The sequence below is a fragment of the Saccopteryx leptura genome, chromosome 1 (genome assembly GCF_036850995.1).
Source record: "Saccopteryx leptura isolate mSacLep1 chromosome 1, mSacLep1_pri_phased_curated, whole genome shotgun sequence".
Taxonomy (NCBI): Eukaryota; Metazoa; Chordata; class Mammalia; order Chiroptera; family Emballonuridae; genus Saccopteryx; species Saccopteryx leptura.
Window position 1 is genome coordinate 186,924,285 of NC_089503.1, and position 21,972 is coordinate 186,946,256.

The 21,972-nt window shown below is 43.7% G+C and overlaps 1 protein-coding gene and 1 non-coding gene across 4 annotated transcripts in view; both read right to left on the minus strand.

Moving 5' to 3' along the window:
• The window catches only part of SIPA1L2 (signal induced proliferation associated 1 like 2), a 250,339-nt gene that overhangs the window by 149,128 nt on the left and 79,239 nt on the right, over window positions 1-21,972 (minus strand). The window lies entirely within an intron of this gene.
• Window positions 13,660-13,735, minus strand: TRNAP-GGG (transfer RNA proline (anticodon GGG)). The gene has a single exon. It is a non-coding gene; the product is annotated as a tRNA-Pro (tRNA).

Consider the following 21,972-nt stretch of genomic DNA (forward strand, 5'->3'; position numbering starts at 1 on the left):
AGGTTGTTAAAAAAAAAAAAAGAAAGAAAAGAATTCTGCTAGGTGTTTTATGACTACATTATTAACATGAATTGCTACCCATCTGAAGAGACCACGTGTGACTCTGCCTTGTGCATGTGGGTTCACACTGTGAAACTGTTCACACCATGAAACCGTCCCAACGCTGCTGGGCAGCAGTCGTTTTGCTCACAAAAGTCCACCCAGCAGTGCGGCAGTGAGGAATTCTGCACTGCATCATGGTGACACTGCCCTTAGCAAGCCACTCTGTGACATGCTCATCATCAGTGTTGAAAGCAACAATAATAAAAATGTTAGTCATTTTTATCAGAGTTACTGATTTTACACATATTAAAACAAAGGGAACTCAAAAGAATAATCCCCTTCACGATTGCAACAAAAAAAATAAAATACTTAGGAATAAACATAACAAATAATGTAAAGGACTTATATAATGAAAACTATAAACCATTGTTAAGGGAAATCGAGAAAGATATAATGAGATGGAAGAATATTCCTTGTTCTTGGATAGGAAGAATAAATATAATCAAGATGGCCATATTACCCAAAGCAATATACAAATTTAATGCAATTCCCATCAAAATTCCAATGACATTTTTTAAAGAAATGGAACAAAAAATCATCAGATTTATATGGAACCATAAAAAACCCCGAATAGCCAAAGCAATCCTAAAGAAAAAGAAGGAAGCTGGGGGCATTACAATACCTGACTTCAAACTATATTATAGGGCCACGACAATCAAAACAGCATGGTATTGGCAGAAAAATAGACACTCAGACCAATGGAACAGAATAGAAAACCCAGAAATAAAACCACATATATATAGTCAAATAATTTTTGATAAAGGGGCCAACAACACACAATGGAGAAAAGAAAGCCTCTTCAACAAATGGTGCTGGGAAAACTGGAAAGCCACATGCAAAAGAATGAAACTCGACTACAGTTTGTCCCCTTGTACTAAAATTAACTCAAAATGGATCAAAGACCTAAACATAAGACCTGAAAGAATAAATTACATAGAAGAAGACATAGGTACTACACCCATGGACCTGGGTTTTAAAGAGCATTTTATGAATTTGACTCCAAAGGCAAGCGAAGTGAAGGCAAAAATTAATGAATGGGACTACATCAGACTAAGAAGTTTTTGCTCAGCAAGAGAAACTGATAATAAAATAAACAGACAGCCAATTAAATGGGAAATGATATTTTCAAACAACTGCTCAGATAAAGGCCTAATATCCAAAATATACAAAGAACTCATAAAACTCAACAACAAACAAACAAACAATCCAATAAAAAAATGGGAAGAGGACATGAACAGACACTTCTCTCAGGAAGAAATACAAATGGCCAACAGATATATGAAAAGATGCTCATCTTCTTTAGTTATTAGAGAAATGAAAATCAAAACTGCAATGAGATACCACCTCACACCTGTTAGATTAGCTATTATTAACAAGACAGGTAATAGCAAATGTTGGAGAGGCTGTGGAAAAAAGGAACCCTCATACACTGTTGGTGGGAATGTAAAGTAGTACAATCATTATGGAAGAAAGTATGGTGGTTCCTCAAAAAACTGAAAATAGAATTACCTTATGACCCAGCAATCCCTCTACTGGGATTTATACCCAAAAAACTCAGAAACATTGATACGTAAAGACACATGCAGTCCCATGTTTATTGCAGCATTGTTCACAGTGGCCAGGACATGAAAACAACCAAAAAGCCCGTCAATAGATGACTGGATAAAGAAGATGTGGCACATATACACTATGGAGTACTACTCAGCCATAAGAAATGATGACATTGGATCATTTACAGCAAAATGGTGGGATCTTGATAACATGATACAAAGTAAATCAGAAAAAAACAGGAACTGCATTATTCCATATGTAGGTGGGACATAAAAGTGAGACTGAGACATTGATAAGAGTGTGGTGGTTACAGGGGGAGGGGGGAGAGGGAGAGGGAAAGGGGGAGGGGGAGAGGCACAAAGAAAACTAGATAGAAGGTGACAGAGGACAATCTGATTTTGGGTGATGGGTATGCAACATAATTGAACAACAAGATAATCTGGACATGTTATCTTTGAATATATGTATCCTGATTTATTGATGTCACCCCATTAAAAAAAATAAAATTATTAAAAAAAAAAAAAAGGGAAGTGATGCACCCTCCACATAAAAGAGATTTAATGTGCAGTCTAAGTTATAAATGTTGGCATCTACAGTGGCTTTCTTCTTAGGGACATGTTTTATAACTAAAGAGACTTCCCTGACACACCCTAGCATCTGAGAGCAGGCAAGGCTGAGGACACAAACAGACTGCCTGGGACAGTTGCTAAGGACTGTGGAAGGTCGTGACAGAAAGAGTTCTGCCCACTGGGTCAGAGTCAAAAGGCGGCTGAGGGCTGAGAGCCAGGAGCTTGGGAAGGCATGAAACAATGAACGTTGCACCTAAGAATCATCACACCAGCTCCTGCCTGCAATGTTTCCCACCAATATCTTGTGTATGTGGATGATTTTCCTATACAAAAGAATAAGAAAAACAGGGGACTCTAATTTCACACCCAGGAGTTCACAGAAGCACAAAAAAACACATTCTAGTTCTTACAGACCAAAACATATGCTCTCCTTGACTCTGTCAATGCCTTTGAAGGACCACTGTCCTCTCACTCTGCTTCAAATGGTGTTCGAACCCAGTCACAAAAGCCCAGGGACTAAGGGAAAAGGCAAACTGAAAAGGAATCAGGCCACAAAATAAATAAGCCACTTAACTGAAAGACAACCCACAACACCAATAAAAATCTGCATACAGATTGGTAAAAGATATCTAAATAGATAGATTAGACAATCTCTAAATTCCTTCTTCACTCAAAACTGCAATATTACTGTGAATATTTTAATTTTAAAATAAATAAAAAGCTATTCTGCCTAAAAAACAAAAACAAAAACAAAATTAAGCTTCATCTGTAGTGGCACAGTGGATCAAGCATTGACCTGGAATGCTGAGGTGGCCAGTTCAAAACCCTGGGCTTGCCCAGTCAAGGCACACACGAAAAGCAACTGTATCAACTATGAAGCAACTAGGAGTTGATGCTTCCTGCTCCCCCCTTCTCTCTCTCTCCTCTATCAAAAATCAATAAACTTAAAATAAAACTTTAAAAAATCTTAAGATGATTGACAGGAGGAACAATTCAGGTGACATAGACTGAAACATTAAAAACCAAATTCTCACATGTCCAAATATTTGGGAAGTCTGATGCATTAAGATGTTTACATTTCAAAGAATGTGATTTAATTTAATTAAGTACAGGGGGTTCTTGGATTACAGCATAGTTCTGGTCCTGTTACAGTGATGTAACCCGAATTTTAGTGTAAGTTGAAACACACAGTAGGCTAAGTTACTTACCTGTCCTTGTGCGGTTGTAAAATCATAACCTAGAACATAAAGACACAAACACGCCCCATTACTAAGTAGTCTTCTGCCACGTGCGACCAAACTAGTTCACCACGTGGTCCGTAAGTCTGATGCTAACAGCATCAGTTGAAACACTCATGTCTAAATTCTTTAAAATTTTTGTGGGAGTGAGCATTGTAAACTCAAAGCATCATATGTCGAGACTATCGTAACCCAAGGATCCCCTGTATGTGTTAACTTGGTGGTACAAGCAATCTGCAATTATAAAATGTCATATTTCTTGGAACAAATCCTATTTTTGATCAGAATTAAGAAAGATTCTTATGTACAAAAGTCTGTGACTGAACTAACAGTATAACAGCAAGCACTGGAATGCCTTGAAGAGAACAAAAGTAGCAATTCCTCTCTCTTCACGGTTCCCAAGTCACACACAGATGCTCCATGACATAGGATAGGGTCACATCCCAATAAACCCATCATAAGCTGAAAATATCGGTGAGTTAAAAACGCATTTAATACACCTCATCTCCTGAGCATCTGAATTTAGTCTAGCCCACCTTACACATGCTCAGAACACTAACATTATCAAGATGCTACCCCACCATAAGTATATCCAAACTTCACAGGTCCAAAACATGAAGCAACAAGAGATACATTTTCACCAAGTAGAAATACTTTTAATATGCTTAATTTAAAGTTTCCTAAATGTTTAGTTCTGTGCCCACCACCACCCATCAGGAGCTCTGTCCTGATGATGGAGTCGGACCCGGGCTGGGCTCACAGCTCCCTCTCACTGCCTGTGAGATGAGGCATGAAACCTGCGCTCTGTGAGCCGCGGTTTCCTCATCTGTCAGAATGAGACACTGGCAGGGCCCACGGCACAGGGTGCTGTGAGGACAACATGCAGAGCCTGGACCAGCACTCCACTCTGCCGTTAGGTCAGCGGTCCTCCCGCTGCCTCAGGACCCTCATACCTGCTGCCACACGCACTTCCACCTCCAACCAAAATATATTAAGTGTAGCCATTATTTATTCACCAAAGTCATCCAGAGATGACAAAAATATTCTGGGTGTAACCCTTTTTGTAATAACCACTATTAAAGTTATCCGTGACAGTCTACCAGAGAAATACTGGAAGTGAATGAATGACATTCTTGTCAGTGACAGAAGGCAGGGTTTAAACGTACCATTAACATCTGTCAAATGCAAACAATAATACAGTCCCAGTGATTTCAAGGGTAGCTACAACAAGCTCAAATATCCCCATTCTAGTGTTAGCCGATCCCTGGTTGGGCAGGAATGGGGCTTCTGTGACACCTAGCTCAGCACAGTGTCTACTAAGAGAGTGGGCAGGAAAGGCTGGTGTGTCAGGCAGGAGAGGGGGGACAGGAGAAAGGTCTGGGTGCTTCTATAACAGCTCCCGGCTACAGCAGGTTACAGGGTAACTCACACACTCACTTCCCTTCTCAAACATGGCAGAGCCTCAGTACAGGGACATACCTTGAACATGACTCTCAGTAGAAAAATGCCAGGTGCCACAGCAAATCTGACTCTTTTGAAGCCTCTATGTCTGTGAGGGACTGACTCCCTTTCCAAAAACCCCACAATCACTTTCCACTAAAGCCTATTTCCTTCTGGCACTCAAAAAGCATAACCTGAAATATGACATTTAATCATGCAGGTTTTGAGCTATTCAAACAAAGAATTAGTATAGAGAATGGTAAAAGAACTCATATTTTCTTAAGTTCCACTTTGAAAAATCTTGAAACCTCCTGTTTTATTGTTTTGTTACTAGACACGCCCCAAAATAGTATGTGTACACACACACAACTAAGAACATAAGAAAAACTCTTTCCAGACCCTCCTGGCCATAGAAGGTGCACAGGTGCTGCCTAGATTTTGAGTGGAGGGCATGGACCTTCCCCAGACTAACAGGTCCACCCAGAAGGCAACAGCAGTGGGCAGGTCCACTAGTAATAAGCAAAACGTAAGCTGACCTTGGCATTTAGATCTGCAGGGGCACACAGTACCATGTTCTTTTTCCTGTTTTTCTTGCCTGCCCAGACCAGCTGATGAATATTCCTGGAACACAAGTTTTATCTTCCTTATTTTCAATGCCTCCTAAAACTGTATTCATCGCTGATGCAGGCACTGGTTCCACAGTTTGGTTCTCTGTAGCCCAGAAGGGGTATGCCTGTCCTGTCCTCTGGGCATATGTGCATCTGCAGTTTGCTGTCCCCAGCTTCCACCCTGGAATTTGTCACAGCCCTGGAAGAGGCTGAGCTCCTCAGGCTAATCAGATAGAGGAAAAGCTGGTTCAAGGGATATGTCCCTCTGAGGGCTTCCAAATATGAGAAGCCTCAGGTTTAGGATCCCATAAAAGGTCAGGCCAGGATATCAGAATCACGTACTTTACCTTCCTCATTTTATATATGGGGTAAAGGGCCAACAGAGAGTAAGCGGTTTCCTCAGAGCCAGACAGGGTCGGGAAAGCCACTTTTACAAGGATGAGAAAAGAGCTTGGAAGAGATTTCTCTTCCTGCTTCTTTTAGAGAAACTTTCCCTTCTATTCTATATTCCCAGAGCAGACCTGCAATGGTCTGTCTTAAACCACAACCTCAGAAAGCCTGTGTCCAGCACACTGCGCTCGATTCTGATCTGGCTCCATTTGTGTGGCTGAGAAAGGACTGGCAGGGAATGGTTTTCTCCCTCTGCAAACCCCTCCCCCAGCCTTCAAGACATAGAGCCTCGGTGTTCCCAGCTGCACCCCTGGGGACCCAGCACCTGTCTGCCAGGAGCTGAGGAATGAGCTCTTGCATCAGAAGACCCTGGGACCTGGCAACCCAGACTGGTTCCTGTGAGCTTGATTCCTCTGGTTTCTGAGTTCATTTACTAAGCATCAATGAAATTCTTACTTTTGTGCAAACTGCAAGGCTCAAGCAGAACGGAAGTCTGTGTCTACTGTGTCCTTGCTAGTCTGCAAGTGCAGCCTGCTGCCTACTGTCAAAGGAGGCTGCCCGGCCCCAAGGTCAAGACTGCGCTGCATGTTCTACAGTGCCAGGCTCTTTTCTAAGTTACAAGATCAAATCAAATGTACCAATTATGAAGGCTACAGCAATGAAATGGCACCTTCAAATTTGAGTACCTATTCCCTGGAGCCTCTTTCCATACCTCGGTGTGTGGCTTCACTGGCACTGCCAGCTTCCCAGCTGCCCTCTCTCTCCCCAGAACAGAAACCTGCACGCAAGAGGGCACTAACGTGAATTAAGAAAGGAAGTATGAGAACAAAGGTAGTCATCCTGTCTGGTCTGGCAATTAACAGAAGTGCTGGGGAAGAGGACCCTCCCCCCAAAAAGGAAGAAAGGAAGGATGAGCAAGAGAGAGAGAAACAGGGAAATGCAAAGAGAAACCCCAGAGAAAAAAGGAAGAATGACGGGGAGGGAGGGAGGCCTGGGGGCAATAGGAAGGAAAGGAGGGACAGGGATCCATTTGGTGTTGCTTGGTGATAAAATTTTATATCTGACCAGAACATTATTAGCAACAGTGATCACTTTCACCAGACACCTGCCATTAATTCATGAAAGTACCCATTCTTAAGAGCTTATCTCTAGGTTTGCCACTGATTAATAATTCATTGTTTGCAACAAGAAAATGGCTCTAAAGTCCACTAGATACATTTAACAAAATACGTTGGAAATAAGGAAGATGTAAAATCCATAACAGTAAGTTTGACAGGCTTCTTGCATACTAAACTCCAAGTGCCAATAAGGTTTTCTTTACCAAATAAGATTGAATATTTTTTTCCTCCTATAACTTCAGGTTAATTGACATTGAACAATTCCTAAATTATTTTCTTGCCAACATCTGTATGAGTTAAGATAATGTCAACACAATATAATTATCTCTTACACAATAAAAGCTTTGTTGTAAATTTAAACTTTATCTCCCATCAGCTTTATCTGCTCATCTGATGCTTTATATTGGTATTTTAAGAAAACTGTGACATAAAATCACACTGACACTTTCAGAAGCCCAGCTGTGCTGTCCCCAGGAGGATACCCACAGCCCCTCCAGGCAAGGACGCCCTGATCCTTATATACACACAGAAAGGAAGGAACATTAGGTCTTTAGCTGAGCCTGAAATCTCTTTCTTCCTCTGTGTAGTACTCAAAAATCCCTACGCAAACCCATAACAAAAGACACAAACTATTTCCATTTCTTTTTTTAGCACACCACACCTGATACATAAAAAATGTCCTTGGAATATTTAGCATTTGTAGTTAAATATAGCAATTGAAAGTTACCAATATGGCAAATGTAAATAACACCGGCTAGCTACTCCCTACAAAAACTTGGGAAAGCCTCTCTAGGTTACAATAATTTCTCTACTGCCAATGGCCTATAATCACTATAATCGATTTCCTGCCTGCAGGGGAATTGCACCTCTGCCTGTGCCTAGAAAGGTGGGATTTCAATGACCAGGAATTATTGCTGTCCAGTAGGTTCAATCATAGGACGTTTCACTGTAACCTTTAAAGAAGTTCCCTCACATCACATGTGGTGGGTAATTACTGTCATAAAGTGCTAAAATGCATCTGATTCTAAGTGTAAACGCAGTACTAGAATGACCTCCAGAACGTCCAAACCCTTCGGTCTCCCTTTACCTCAGAATAAAACACAAATTCCTCAGCTTAGCAATTGGGGCCCCTCCACAACCTGACCCCAACCCACCTCACTTCTGTGTCCAAGAAGCCAGAGACTGGCAAGAGGTCTGCGCTTGTGTTATCTCATTGAGCAATCCCAACAACCCAATGCGATGAGAATTAACATCATTTGTACCAATGAAAAAACGGGCTTTAACAGCTGAGAAAACCATAGCTAAGATTACAGGGCTAGTAAATACCCCCACCTCGTCTCCAGGGGCCAGCAGAGGAGCCCCAAGAGGAACTGCTCATCTCTGGTGTTCATGCAGCCTCCTCCTCAAGTGAGCGCAGACAGCCTGGGATGCAAAGGGAGCACGCCTTGTGCTTCCACACACTGGTATGTGCACAGGACAACACGCAGGTTTTGCCATCTATGTAATCCCATCAGCTGTAGCAAAATAGCTAAGTGTTCAAGATTCCTCAAGAAGCGATTTTAAGTAAACCTTGCATATCTGCATTCATCCAGGAAGCTCCCTGTAAAGCCAGTAACCACGGCCACCATCACAGCCGCCTGGCCATGCAGGTTCGCATTGGATTCGGACAGACAGTAATGAAACAACAGAGCCACAAACTGGTGGGCCATTATCTTTAATCCTAGCTTGCACCCGGCAGGCAAGAAATGTAAACAGTAGGAAAATACTTCCCTTTCCATTCAGGGCTCTCAAAGCCACTGACTTATCCGAGTTTCCTAGAATCAAAGGTGTCTACCTCACCAGCCTCATTCTCCTCTGTTCCGCATCTCCTTCTCTCTGCACAAACTCTGTACTAACTGGCTTCTCTTCAGCACTCTGCCATCTTGGCTGCTTCTCCTCTCCTCCATGTGGCCTGTCTCTGCTCTCCTCTCTAATGCTAATCTCAGGAACCAAGAGAGACAGCAAGCTCCCAGTCTGCCCCATTTTATAGTGTAGAAATCAAAACCTTTTAATCCAGGGGTCGGGAAACTTTTTGGCTGAAAGAGCCATGAACGCCACATATTTTAAAATGTAATTCCATGAGAGCCATACAACAACAAGTGTACGTTTAAACGTTAGCCAATAAAAATTTGGTGTCGTCCCAGAGGACAGCTGTGATTGGCTCCAGTCACCCACAACCATAAACATGAGCAGTAGGAAATGAATGGATTGTAAAACATGAGAATGTTTTATTTTTTATTTATTTATTTTTTATTTATTTATTTTTTAACAGAGAGAGAATCAGACAGGGACAGACAGAAACGGAGAGATGAGAAGCATCAATCATTAGTTTTTTGTTGCGCATTGCGACACCTTAGTTGTTCATTGATTGCTTTCTCATATGTGCCTTGACTGCGGGCCTTCAGCAGACTGAGTAACCCCTTGCTTGAGCCAGCAACATTGGGTCCAAGCTGGTGAGCTTTTGCTCAAACCAGATGAGCCCGCACTCAAGCTGGTGACCTCGGGGTCTCGAACCTGGGTCCTTGGCATCCCAGTCCAACGCTCTATCCACTGCGCAACCGCCTGGTCAGGTGAGAATCTTTATTATATGCGGCTTAAGTGTCTGTTTGTCGCCAATAGCTTATTGGTTGCTTGCGTAACTGTACTAGCCAATGGGATGAAGTTGCCATGGCATTCAAATAGTCCCGCCTTCTGGCATTGCCACCTCACAAATTGAGGTTAAATATTGGAGCAATTATTATGCTGTTAAGAAATCTTAACACCAGAAGGGGTCTTTGCAATGGTACAAGACTAGAGGTTCTCCAATTGAAAAATAATGTCATAATAGCTAAGTCTTTGACTGGCTCCTCTAAAGGTGAAATACATGTCATTCCAAGAATTGATTTGGCTCCATCTCAAACAGGGTTGCCGTTTCAATTGAGATGTAGACAATTTCCTGTAAAACTTGCCTTTGCTATGACCATCAATAAGTCTCAGGGCCAAACGCTTAAGTGTGTTGGCATTTTTTTACTTGAGCCTGCATTTGGACACGGTCAACTTTATGTTGCCTGTTCAAGAGTTCGTGAAAGAACGGACGTAAAATTAAAAATAATTGATGGTCCTCTGCAAGGCGAGCTTAAAGATGATGGAAAGATCTACACAAGAAATGTTGTGTACAAAGAGATCTTTGACATGTGAATTAACATTTTATTATTTAAATCACCTTTATTTATTGAGCTAGCGGTGGCTCTTAAGAAATGTACCGCCAGTGGTTTCCTTCATTGCACTCTACTTTAAGCAATTAAGCAAGTAGAAGGGGGAAACCCCAACCCCGTGGGGCAGTAAGCAAAGGGGCGTCCTCGCCGCCTGCCCTGGGTAATTTAGTTTGAATTAGCAGACACCTTTGCACAAATCATTTTAATTACAATTTATAATATCTAGAACAGCTGTCATTTCGTATGACCGCCGGGCTTTCTAGTGTTTTATATTCTTAACATTTTTTTTTTATTAAAGATTTGTCTGCGAGCCAAATGCAGCCATCAAAAGAGCCACATTTGGCTCTCAAACCATTGGTTCCCAACCCCTGTTTTAATCCAATATACAAACAATGAAGTCTCTGATACCAAGTCAGTTATCTGAGGCATAATGGGATTCCTCATGCGAGTGCACCACCCCACATCATGCAATCAGTCAAAGGTGTGGGGAAAAGTTTAGTCTTAAAACTAAACCTTACCTGCTTACAGCCTGTCCCACACACACAATGCAAACTATAAGCAAGCAAACATATATATCATATTTAAAAACTTATTTGACCAACACTCCCTCTGGACGTAGCGTCTCTCCCTGTGCGGTGGTTCTGTTCAGAGCTGTAGATGCTGCATGTCCAAAGGACAGCCTTGGGGTCACACGCCCGCCAGTGGATGGGAACAGAGACATAGCAAAACCCTAAGAGCCTGTCCTCAGGTCTATCTACTTAGTGATAGAAAAACACACTGCATACAAACATGATCCAAATGATTTACCGAAAGTTCTGACTATAAAGAATCAATACTTCAGAAGACTGGAATCTCTAATACTGCCACTGATATTTTCATAACAAATTATATATATAAGCATTCACATATAAGTGTATAGAAAAGAATACACATGCATTTACGGAACACCCCCCCCCCCACCCGCTCCCAACACAGACCTTCCTTTGTTCTGATACAAAAATTAAATTTTTAATCCTCTTAAACATGGAATAGGCATTGAAATACTCCATGTCTGATACATCTTGGGGCACAGGAATGTTGTATATGATTTAATAGTTGTAAAGACTAATATAAAAGTGCTTAAGTGACAATAATGACCTGAACCTTTTGAAACTTGTATCTACTCTAACATACAGAACACAAATGTGATGATCCACAGAAAATAATAAACCAGACTGTTGGGAACACCTCTGCCCCTTCGCAACCTATTCCATCACTATCTAACACCTAGAGTAAGAGTAACAAGTCTTCTTAAAGGACAAGAGAAAGAAGCACCAGAATGTGCCTAAAATAGTCACACTATGCTCTTATCTCAATCACAAGAGCGCCTACCTAACCTAGACTGCCTTTCTCTAAGGCAGAAACACCTGCTTGGCGCCTGGAGCACTTTCCAGGAACAGGGCTGCTTGGGAAGGGGTTTTCTAGGAGTTATCAGGACTCACACATCTGTAAACAGGGCAGGCCCAGCACAAACTGCCTGATCCTTTCCGCCAAAATCAGCCCTGTAGCAAGTTAGAAGCAGCAGAGGGCCAAACACATATTGAAACAAGGTGTATCCGTTTGCAAGAAAATGTTAAAAGAAGCAGGCAGCAACTTTGCAGGAGGCTAACCAGAGGATGCAGCAATCTGGAAGCATGAACTGTTACCAAGTTCTCTGTCCTGCCCTGTGCTACTGAAGATATAAACAGCATTTCACATTAGCTTAAATTTGGTCCTCAAAGCACCCACATTTGGTCACTATGTGATTTCTAACTTCTTATATACACTTATTTTTCTTCTTATGGTATGTGATTTAAAATTTTAAATTCTTGAAACTCAAATACGTAACAGGTTCTGTATGGGAGCAAAGAGCCCTAGATGAACCATGGTTGGCCTTATTTTTAATTATACAATAATCTACTTATCATAAAAACATATGGGGAAAGATTTTTAAAAAATGAATAATCATCCTCACCCTGACCAAGCTGTGATTTCTGCATGTATTTTCTGACCTCTTGTCCTTGGACACTTTTCCCTACCAAACACGAAAAAGTAATTAATGGCTTTTATTCTGATAAATCATGAAAACTGTTTTCTTTCTTTAATCAAACTGTCAGGAAAAAGTAATAACATTTATTAACTATTGAGTTTGATGTGTGTGTGTGTGTGTGTGTGTGTATACACATGTATGTGCCCTTCCAGTTTTTGAATTCACATATATTTAAATGTTTACCAATTTAACAGTAATGAATACATCACACCATACTACAGACACAATATTGCTTTACAACCTACTTTTTAAATTAATTCATCACTGATTTCTTTCCATGGCAGTAAAGATCTATATTACTCTTTTTATTTTTTTATTGATTTGTTTTAGAGGGGGGTGGAGGGGGGAGAGAGAGAGAGAGAAGGAGAAGAGCAGGAAGCATCAACTCCCATATGTGCCTTGACCAGGCAAGCCCGGTTTTGAACCAGCGACCTCAGTGTTCCAGGTTGACTCTTTATCCACTGTGCCATCACAGGTCAGGCATATAGATCTCTATTACTCCTTTTAATAAGTCCTTGTTGGCTTCCTTTAAGAGCTAAAGTTATAAAGCAAACATGCTAGACAACACTTCAGAGTGTAATTTAGTTATTTACAGACTGAACAGAAGTTTCACATTTTCTTTCTTCTCCTGGCGTCAGACAGAAGCACAAGCAACAACCACGCTGTCGTCATACTGAAAACTGGAACTCGGTTCACAGCACTCAGATCACAAACATGAAAAAGCCATTTTTAGCTTCCAGGAAACCCAGAGTCCTGTTTAAATCTTGAGCCTAACGGAAGCTGGAGTGATTTAGATACAGAAAGTGCATTTGCTCAGATGACTAGAAGACATTTTGCATCTCCAGGTTGTTGGCAGCCAGCTGGATATACACCTTAATCTTACTTTTGCATATAAAGATGCCCCTTTTTACATGTTCACCTCAAAAAAAAAAAATCTCAGCTCTTAATAAAAGACTGCTCTAAGAAGGGAGAGAAAACTCTAAAGGCCAGTGTTACTCTGAGATTTCTACCCTCACCATCATTTTCCATCTATTTTCCAAAAACTTTTTTTTTTTTTGTATTTTTCTGAAGTTGGAAACAGGGAGGCAGTCAGAACAGACTCCCGCATGTGCCTGACTGGGATCCACCCGGCATCCCCACCAGGGGGCGATGCTCTGCCCATCTGGGGCATTGCTCTGTTGCAACCAGAGCCATTCTAGCGCCTGAGGCAGAGGCCATGGAACCATCCTCAGCGCCTGGGCCAACTTTGCTCCAATGGAGTCTTGGCTGTGGGAGGGGAAGAGAGAGACAGAGAGGAAGGAGAGGGGGAGGGTTGGAGAAGCAGATGGGTGCCTCTCTTGTGTGCCCTGGCCGGGAATCGAACCCGGGACTCCTGCATCCCAGGCCAACGCTCTACCACTGAGCAAACCAGCCAGGGCCTATTTTCCAAAAACGTTTATACAGCTCGCTCCTCCTTTGAAAGATTCAATACAAGTTAGGAACCTCCAATTTCATCTAGCAAAAGATGTAAACAGAAGACTGCCCTGACAGCAGGCCAACGACACAGACTGGCAACACCCAGGTCTAGAAGACACAGCACTGGTCTGAGAGGAGGGGCCAGGTGTGAGGAACACACGCTTTTTCCTACCCTGTGTGGAAACCAGAGCTCAGCTCACAGAATTACACAGAGCAGTGCACTCACTAACACCCCTCACCCACTCACTCACTGATGTTCACTCAAGGGGACCCCACGAGACAGTGAGCATCCTGGAAGACAAAACTCAGTTCCAAGGCCAGTAGGGAATCTACTCAAGGAAAGAGGCATGCAAAGAGCCACACGTGTTGATGTCAATATCGGGAAAGTGAGAACTGCACAACACTATGGAGGAACTAAGAAATAGCCAACTCTGAGAGATGGGGCAGGTCAGGAAGGCTTCTCAGGGGCAAAAGCTATGCGTATCCTAAAGGAGGAGCCGGTCTGCCAGGTGGGGGGGGGGGGGGGAGTGGCATGCAAGAAGGCTCAGCCACAGCCGAGATGAAAGCCTGAGAGCTCAGGGAGCAACGGCTGTGGACGGCCACAACACAGAGGACCAGCGCTGTCAAGAAGGGAAGCAAGTGAAGCTAGAGAAGGAATGTAAGGCCAGGTGGTCCAGTACTGTGAGCTTCTGCAGGAGTCAAGGGAAACTGTCCATCTGAAAAACAGTGAGACTGAATATACCCCCAAATGCTGTACAGTCAGGGCTCTATCAGGGAAACAGGACCAGGAGGGGCGGGGTAGCAGTCAGGGGAGGAGAGAGATGAAGGAGGGGAAGGGAGAGGACAAGGCTTGGTTTACTGTGGGGAATGGCAAGTTTGAAACCCACAGGACAGGCTGGAAACTCGGACAAACGTTGAGGGCGGGTATCCACACAGAGAACTTCTCCTTCAGGGAAACTTCAGTTTTGCTCATTACGCCTTTCAATTAACTAGATGAGGCCCACCGAGATTAGCTCCTTTACTTATGGTCAACTACTGATTGTAGAGTGAGTTCCATCCACACACACAGAATTCCTACTAAGCAACACCTGGATTAGCATGCTGGAATTGGTAACTGGGTATTACAGCCTAGCCAAGCTGAAAGGTAAAATGATCACAGGGGTCTGCACTGATTGAACAAAGAATGAATGCGTGGCTGAGTGAGGGGCAAGATAAGACAGGGCAGAGACAAAAGTCAGGAAGAGGAAGCTGATTATGGAATAGGGGACTGGAGATGTTAAACACGAAGATACTGCCCTGGCCGGTTGGCTCAGCGGTAGAGTGTCAGCCTGGCGTGCGGGGAACCCAGGTTCGATTCCCGGCCAGCGCACATAGGAGATGCGCCCATTTGCTTCTCCACCCTCCACCCCCTTCTTCCTCTCTGTCTCTCTCTTCCCCTCCCGCAGCCAAGGCTCCATTGAAGCAAGGATGGCCCGGGCGCTGGGGATGGCTCCTTGGCCTCTGCCCCAGGTGCTGGAGTGGCTCTGGTCGTGGCAAAGCGACACCCCGGAGGGGCAGAGCATTGCCCCCTGGTGGGCAGAGTGTTGCCCCTGGTGGGCGTGCCGGGTGGATCCCGGTCGGGCGCTTGCGGGAGTCTGTCTGTCTCTCCCCGTTTCCAGCTTCAGAAAAAAAATAAAAATAAAAATAAAAAAAAACACGAAGATACTGAGGAAGATGCAGGAAGAGGCATCTCTAGGAAGTCAGAGATAAAAGACTGGAATTCAAATACCTATCCTTCAATCAAGACCTACTGATAAACTCTTATTTACCCTAGAATTAGGTTACCTTAAAATATGGGGGACAGAACAGTGTAAGATGGGGTATCTGTTCTCAAATTCAGAGTCTAGTTGTAAAGAATCAGATAACAATAAAACGCCGTATCAAATTAAGTGATCAGTTTGAGCCTGCAGACTGGTGAGCAGCCAGCACGGGACACCCAGTGGGAGGCAACTCCCACACCCTGAGGAGCAGGGGCAGGAGGTAACAACAGTCTAGCACGTCCCCTCAGAGACTGAGTTTCTGAGGAAATGAAGAAAAAGAGAGTTAAACTTCAGGTTAGCCGAGGATGATTTTCTGGACTTGAGGGGGTTTTGTTGTGTTTTTGTTGGAGTATGAGGTTCCAGGACCATCACCCTTCTAAGGAGTGCGGGGATCCTCCCAGGCCAGGAGCCCCCTAGCATCCTCAGGCCTGTCCCAACTATGGAAGTAAAATGGCCAACAAATGCCATTTTGCAAATCAGCTTGCTTTTCATGTAAAGCAGAAGAAGTTAAGAAGCATTTATAGTCTGCTTAGAGATGCTCCATGTTGCATTTATGCTACTGTGTCAGGACCAGAGAACAGCAGCATCTCTGCCGGGACACAGAGAAGCTCACAGCAGGAGACGCTGGCGGGCAGAGGGCAGGAGAGAAACGTTTCCTCGAATATGTTTTTGGACCACGTGAATACATTTCTTCAAATAAATAAAACTTTGAATAAATAAATAAACACGCAAGCAAACACACTAGGGTTCCTGCCCCCCGCCCTGAGAAATCAGATTTGTCTATGCAGGAGACACAGCTGGAATAAATCACTGATAGACTGGTGTCCACAGGGAAGCAGGGGCTAGCATCCCCAGGTCCTGGCTAGGTTACTATGGGATACAGGAACACTGTCCTCACCGTGTGAAAGTCTCTCTTGGGCCAGGTGGTACCAATGTGACAATCAGGAAATCCCTGGGGACAGAACCCTAGGTCTCACTCTACTGACAAGAGTTTCCAGAACCATTATTTTCTAATTACACTCTGCAGGCCTCTTTGGTGGGGAGGGGAGGGGCAGAGCTGAGTAGTAAACATGAACCTTGAACCTTGAACATGAGCAACACCAAAGGACGAACCAGTATAAGCCTCATCCAAACCCACGTCACTCACGGTCTTCCTGTGAGGCCCTTGACAGCAAGGCAACTAACTCCTGTAGGTACCAATGACCTGGAACAGCTCTTGTTTCCAAATTTCTCAGTCTTCATGCAGTTTTCTCCAAAATCTAAAGATTTGGGAGATCTTCACCTGCAGAGCGGTGGCAGCCGTGACAAAGACGCAAGCGACTGCTGGTTCCACCTGTCTGCGCAAAGGCGAGACCAAGCAGCCCAGACAAGAGCTGGCACCCCGAGCGGTCCCAAAGCAACCCCCAGTTCTCCTCAAACACTAATCCTACAGGGAAGTATAAAGCCAATTTTCTAGAGAAGTAATTACATAATCCGCTTGTTACAGACAAGCTGCTTGCTCTATGCAGTGACGACTTGAGCAAAAAGAAATAAATGGGAGTATGAATATTAACACAACAATCCCGCCGGCGCAGGAGTCCCAGGGCTCTGTGCAGACTCCAGAGCAGGCAGCTTGCTCCCATGCCTCTGTGGCCGTAGCACTAGCAGGCTCACAGGGGAAGGCTTAGTGTGACGATCAGACACACTGGAGGGCCAGCCGCCTCCCCGGGGAACATTCAGTGACTACACATCACCTCATTCACCTCCTGCCTCACATGTCCTTTCCTCAGTTCATAATTAGTGTGAAACCCAGAATACCTGTATGGTATGGCATTTACCCTTTGACAATATTAAGACTCACAGAAGTCAAAACATTTGTTTTATAATCCCAAATAATGGCCTACTCAATAAACATACTTCATCCATTTGTTATTTCAACAAACACTTACTACACACCTGCTGTAAGGCAGATAATGCTCAGTACCACTGAGTGCCCTGGGAGCGGGACATGTCAGCCTCCCACCATCTGGACAGTGGCCATGCACACAATCCCAAAAGGGCTGTGCTGACTCACATCACTTGGCCTGCCACCCAAGTTCTGGAGGGGAGATCATACTGCCCGGCCAGGCAAACAGAAAGAGTGGGACTGTGGGCTAGTGGCAGCATGTGCCCAGGCCCAAGAAGAGAGGAGGCCTGGACCACACAGGGGCTGGGGAAGAAAACATGCGGCACACAAGGCAGGGAAGTAGAAGGACATCAGAGCAAGAAACAGGAACCTCTGGGGAGGCCAAGGGGTCAGCATAAGGCCAGTGTAACAAATAACAGAATTAGAAGATCCTTGGTAAATAAAACTGGCCAAAAGGGGATGTGCATGTCAAGTGGAAACATGGGACCTGGATGTCACCGCGTCTACAGTGCCAGAACCCGTCCCTCCACATGGCTGCAGGTGCCAGAGATGAATGTAGCCACAGCACTGATCATCCAATCAGAGGTGACAAGAGCAGCCAGGAAAATCTCCAGCCTGAGCCCAGTTCCAGCCTGCCTGGCACTTGTCATACCTCTGTCCCTCCAGTTCCCCTGAGACTCCCCTTCTTTCTCTTAAGGGTCCACTGCAAAGACTTCTGGCCTTACGACACTGCTCACTCTTCCCAGTGTCTTTTCTAATTATTCCCAAATGGAGAGATTTGAAAGCAAAATCCTCATGGTTGTGGAAAAGCCTAAAGAACAAATCTGACCTCACCAGAGGATACACACTTAGCAGGGGGTTACTGAGAACTACTGCAGAAGCCAGGTTGGTACATGAGGCATCTTAGAATAATTCAAAAACTATGATATGGTTAGGACAAGACACAGTATCTGATGATGGGACATTCACTTCAGTAGAACACTTTTTTCCTAATGACTACAAATGAATGTGTGCCTAAAATTCTGGGGGCTTAGGGAAGGAGTTTGAGGCACAAGTCAGAAGGAAAGGCTAAGCCTTTTTCTTTTTAACTGAGAATCTGCTGATCGAACATATATTTCAAGGTTCAACACACAACAGTAATGATAGATAGTGCTTTTCTTCTTGATCATTTTAACTGTTGCCTTGAATTATAGGAACCAGCAGGGAGGAAGGTAGGACCCTCCCCAAACCCACACAGGTAAAGAGCCCCCCACTGTGTAAATATACTTGGACGTGGTGACGGTGACACTGACTCTCTTCTTTCGTTACTGTGCAGAAACAAGGACCAGCTGGTGAACTGTCTGAAAAGGCACTGACAACACTCCGAGCTCTCCATAAAACGGAGTGTGGGGTCTTTCTAATCTGTACTTTCTAATCTGCACTTTTTTCCAAAGTGCCCTCTCACTTTGGAATTTTTTGTTGCATAAAGATTTATTAATGACACTACTTCATCACTGTACCAAATGGCATCTTGCAGTATCGAAAGGAGTGCTCATTACTCAAAAGGCCATCTGTCTAAGAGCTCAACAGAAGGTTTAATAACCACGAGACAGTGAAGAATGTATGGTCACATTATATCAAGTCAAATATTTACATTTCTCAGCATTTTAAATATGAGCATTCTTATCCAGGCATCCACCACGAGTCCGACTTAATTACTATACCAGCGTGGGGGTATTTTTACCTTCTGTATTTTCAAACCAATATAGAAATTACAATACAGGGATAGCTTCAACTTAACCAAACAGGATTGGCAATCACAAGAAGCTGTGCAGGACCTTAATTTAGGCAAGAAATAATCGTGATAGCAGCAGTATTTCCAACCAGAAAAGCAGTTCAACAGCATTATACAAATCAGGAAAACATTTGGATAAACAGCTGATTCTATCCTTCTGAGCATTAATAATTGTGGCTGTGGTTGCTGCCACTCGGGTCACAATCAGGAGCAGTGGCAGTTAGGCTGGAACTGTTTCAGGGCATCGGATAGCCCAGTCCCCACCCCCTACCCCCACCTTGCTATACAGACAAGAGAAGCCAGAGGAGGGAAACTCTCCTCCACCCCTCCAACCAGGATGAAAACACAGCTATTTAAAATATTCAAGAGCCTGACCAGGTGGTGGCGCAGTGGATAGAGCGTCAGACTGGGATGCGGAAGGACCCAGGTTCGAGACCCCAAGGTCGCCAGCTTAAGCATGGGCTCATCTGGCTTGAGCAAAAAGCTCACCAGCTTGGACCCAAGGTCGCTGGCTCCAGCAAGGGGTTACTTGGTCTGCTGAAGGCCCACAGTCAAGGCACATATGAGAAAGCAATCAATGAACAACTAAGAAGTCGCAACACACAACGAAAAACTAATGATTGATGCTTCTCATCTCTCTCTCCATTCTTGTCTGGCTGTCCCTGTCTATCTCTGCCTATGTAAAATAAATAAATAAATAAATAAATAAATAAAATATTCAAGAATATTTTAAGTAGGGTAAAAAGGGGCAACATGTTAGAAATATTGCTAAATCAATTCTCCCGGTACGTGTGAACATGTATGTAAATGAGGAACAAGCAAATTGTTGTTAACACTGTTAATACTGTGAACTAAAGACAGTGGACCGGGAGACAGGTGAGGACAAGGAAAAGAACAAGGACTTCAGAGAAAAAAACAGCCTGAGTGAGAATGCTCCTACCTCCACTTATTACCCAGGTGACCTTGGACCAACTACCGTGTATCTCTGAGTCTGTTTCCTCATCCGTGAAGGGAAGTAAAAGGTATGGCAGGACTGGGGAGATATCATGAGATAATACGATGCATGGGTTTGGAATCTAATAATCACTCCAAAAAATCAGGTACAAAATTAATTCCATCTCTTATTTTCCCCTGAATAAGTTCTGTTTTTATTATATGGCCCAGAACCAACTTCTTATCTATCTCTACTTAACTGAAGTTTCCTTACAACTTTAACCTCCAAAAACTGGAAGGGATCCTGGATGAGGGCACCAGCCATGGGGCTCTCCATGGTATGGGGGTGGGGGTAGTGTGGAAGGGCAAGATGTGAGCAATAGCCCAAAAGAAAAACAGGACCACTTCATGTCGAGAAAAGGGTAGAGCACTCGTGCCATGCCAGCCTGGTGGAGGATGAGGGTTACATGGAGCAAATGACTCACAATTCAGTGAACGGTGAAAGTGGAAGCTGCAAAGACTAGTTCTTTAGGCTGAAGTGTCGCGAGTCAAAAGCCAAGCCAAACGCCTGACCAGGCGGTAGCGCAGTGGATAGTGTCAGACTGGGATGCAAAGGACCCAGGTTCGAGAGCCTGAGGTTGCCAGCTTGAGCGCGGGCTCATCTGGTTTGAGCAAAAGTTCACCAGCTTGGACCCAAGGTTGCTGGCTTGAGCAAGGGGTTATTCAGTCTGCTGTGGCCCCACGGTCATGGCACATATGAGAAAGCAATCAATGAACAACTAAGGTGTCACAACGAAAAACTAATAATTGATGCTTCTCACCTCTCCATTCCTGTCAGTCTGTCCCTATCTATCCCTCTCTCTGACTCTTTCTCTCTCTCTCTGTGTAAAAAAAAAAAAAAAAAAAGCCAAGGAATTTAAACTTTTATCTTGAAAACAACAGGTTTTTAAGTTAGACAGGGGTTTCATTCATATAAAATATTTAGCTCAATGCCTCAGAAAGAGTTAAGCAGTGATTAAATGAGCTTTTATGATATTAACAGTGTTAACAACAATATGCTTGTTCCGCATTTACATAGCATCATGTTCTTCTTGATTCTTTTAGAGATAAAGTTGAAAACATGAAGATTCATGGCTGTCACTTAAGGAACTGGTGTCTGTCGCAGACTAGGTAACAAGGACTGGTTGAATAAAGGGATGCGTATGTGACTGGGTCATCATAGCAAATACAGAGGTAGGGGAAGCAGGAGCGTGCACAGGGGCTCCTGTGTGTGACACCACATGCAAGGACTGGCCAGACTGCAAGGGGGAAGGAGCTAGCCCAGGGTTCAGACAGTGGAGCTGTCCCACAGCCTAAATACTTATACTGTTTCCCATCTGGGTATCTATTGAATGTTTTTCTCTCCTTGTAAAATATATATGTTTAAGTCCTCTTCTACTATAGAACTTATTTTAAAAATTAATCTTTTTCAGTGCTTTGTGAATGCTTCCTGCCTCAGTTATCATTCTGGAGCTGGAGCCATCAATGAGTGACCCGATAAAAAATGTTGTGAATGAGAACGAAAGTCAGATGTCTGGTAGCCCTATTCACTCTTTCATTCAAATACCCACTCGGCACTTCCTATGTGGCAAGGTCCTGGTTCACGACGAAGGATGCCTCACGCATGGGCCCTCACTTCAGGGAGCTTATAATCTACCCAAGGAGGCGAGAGGAAGAGAGGAACGTACAAATCTTCCCCCAACACAGGGTTCAATTTCATCTCTAAGAAAAGATTTGTTTTTACCACAGAATACTATTAAAGACCAAAAT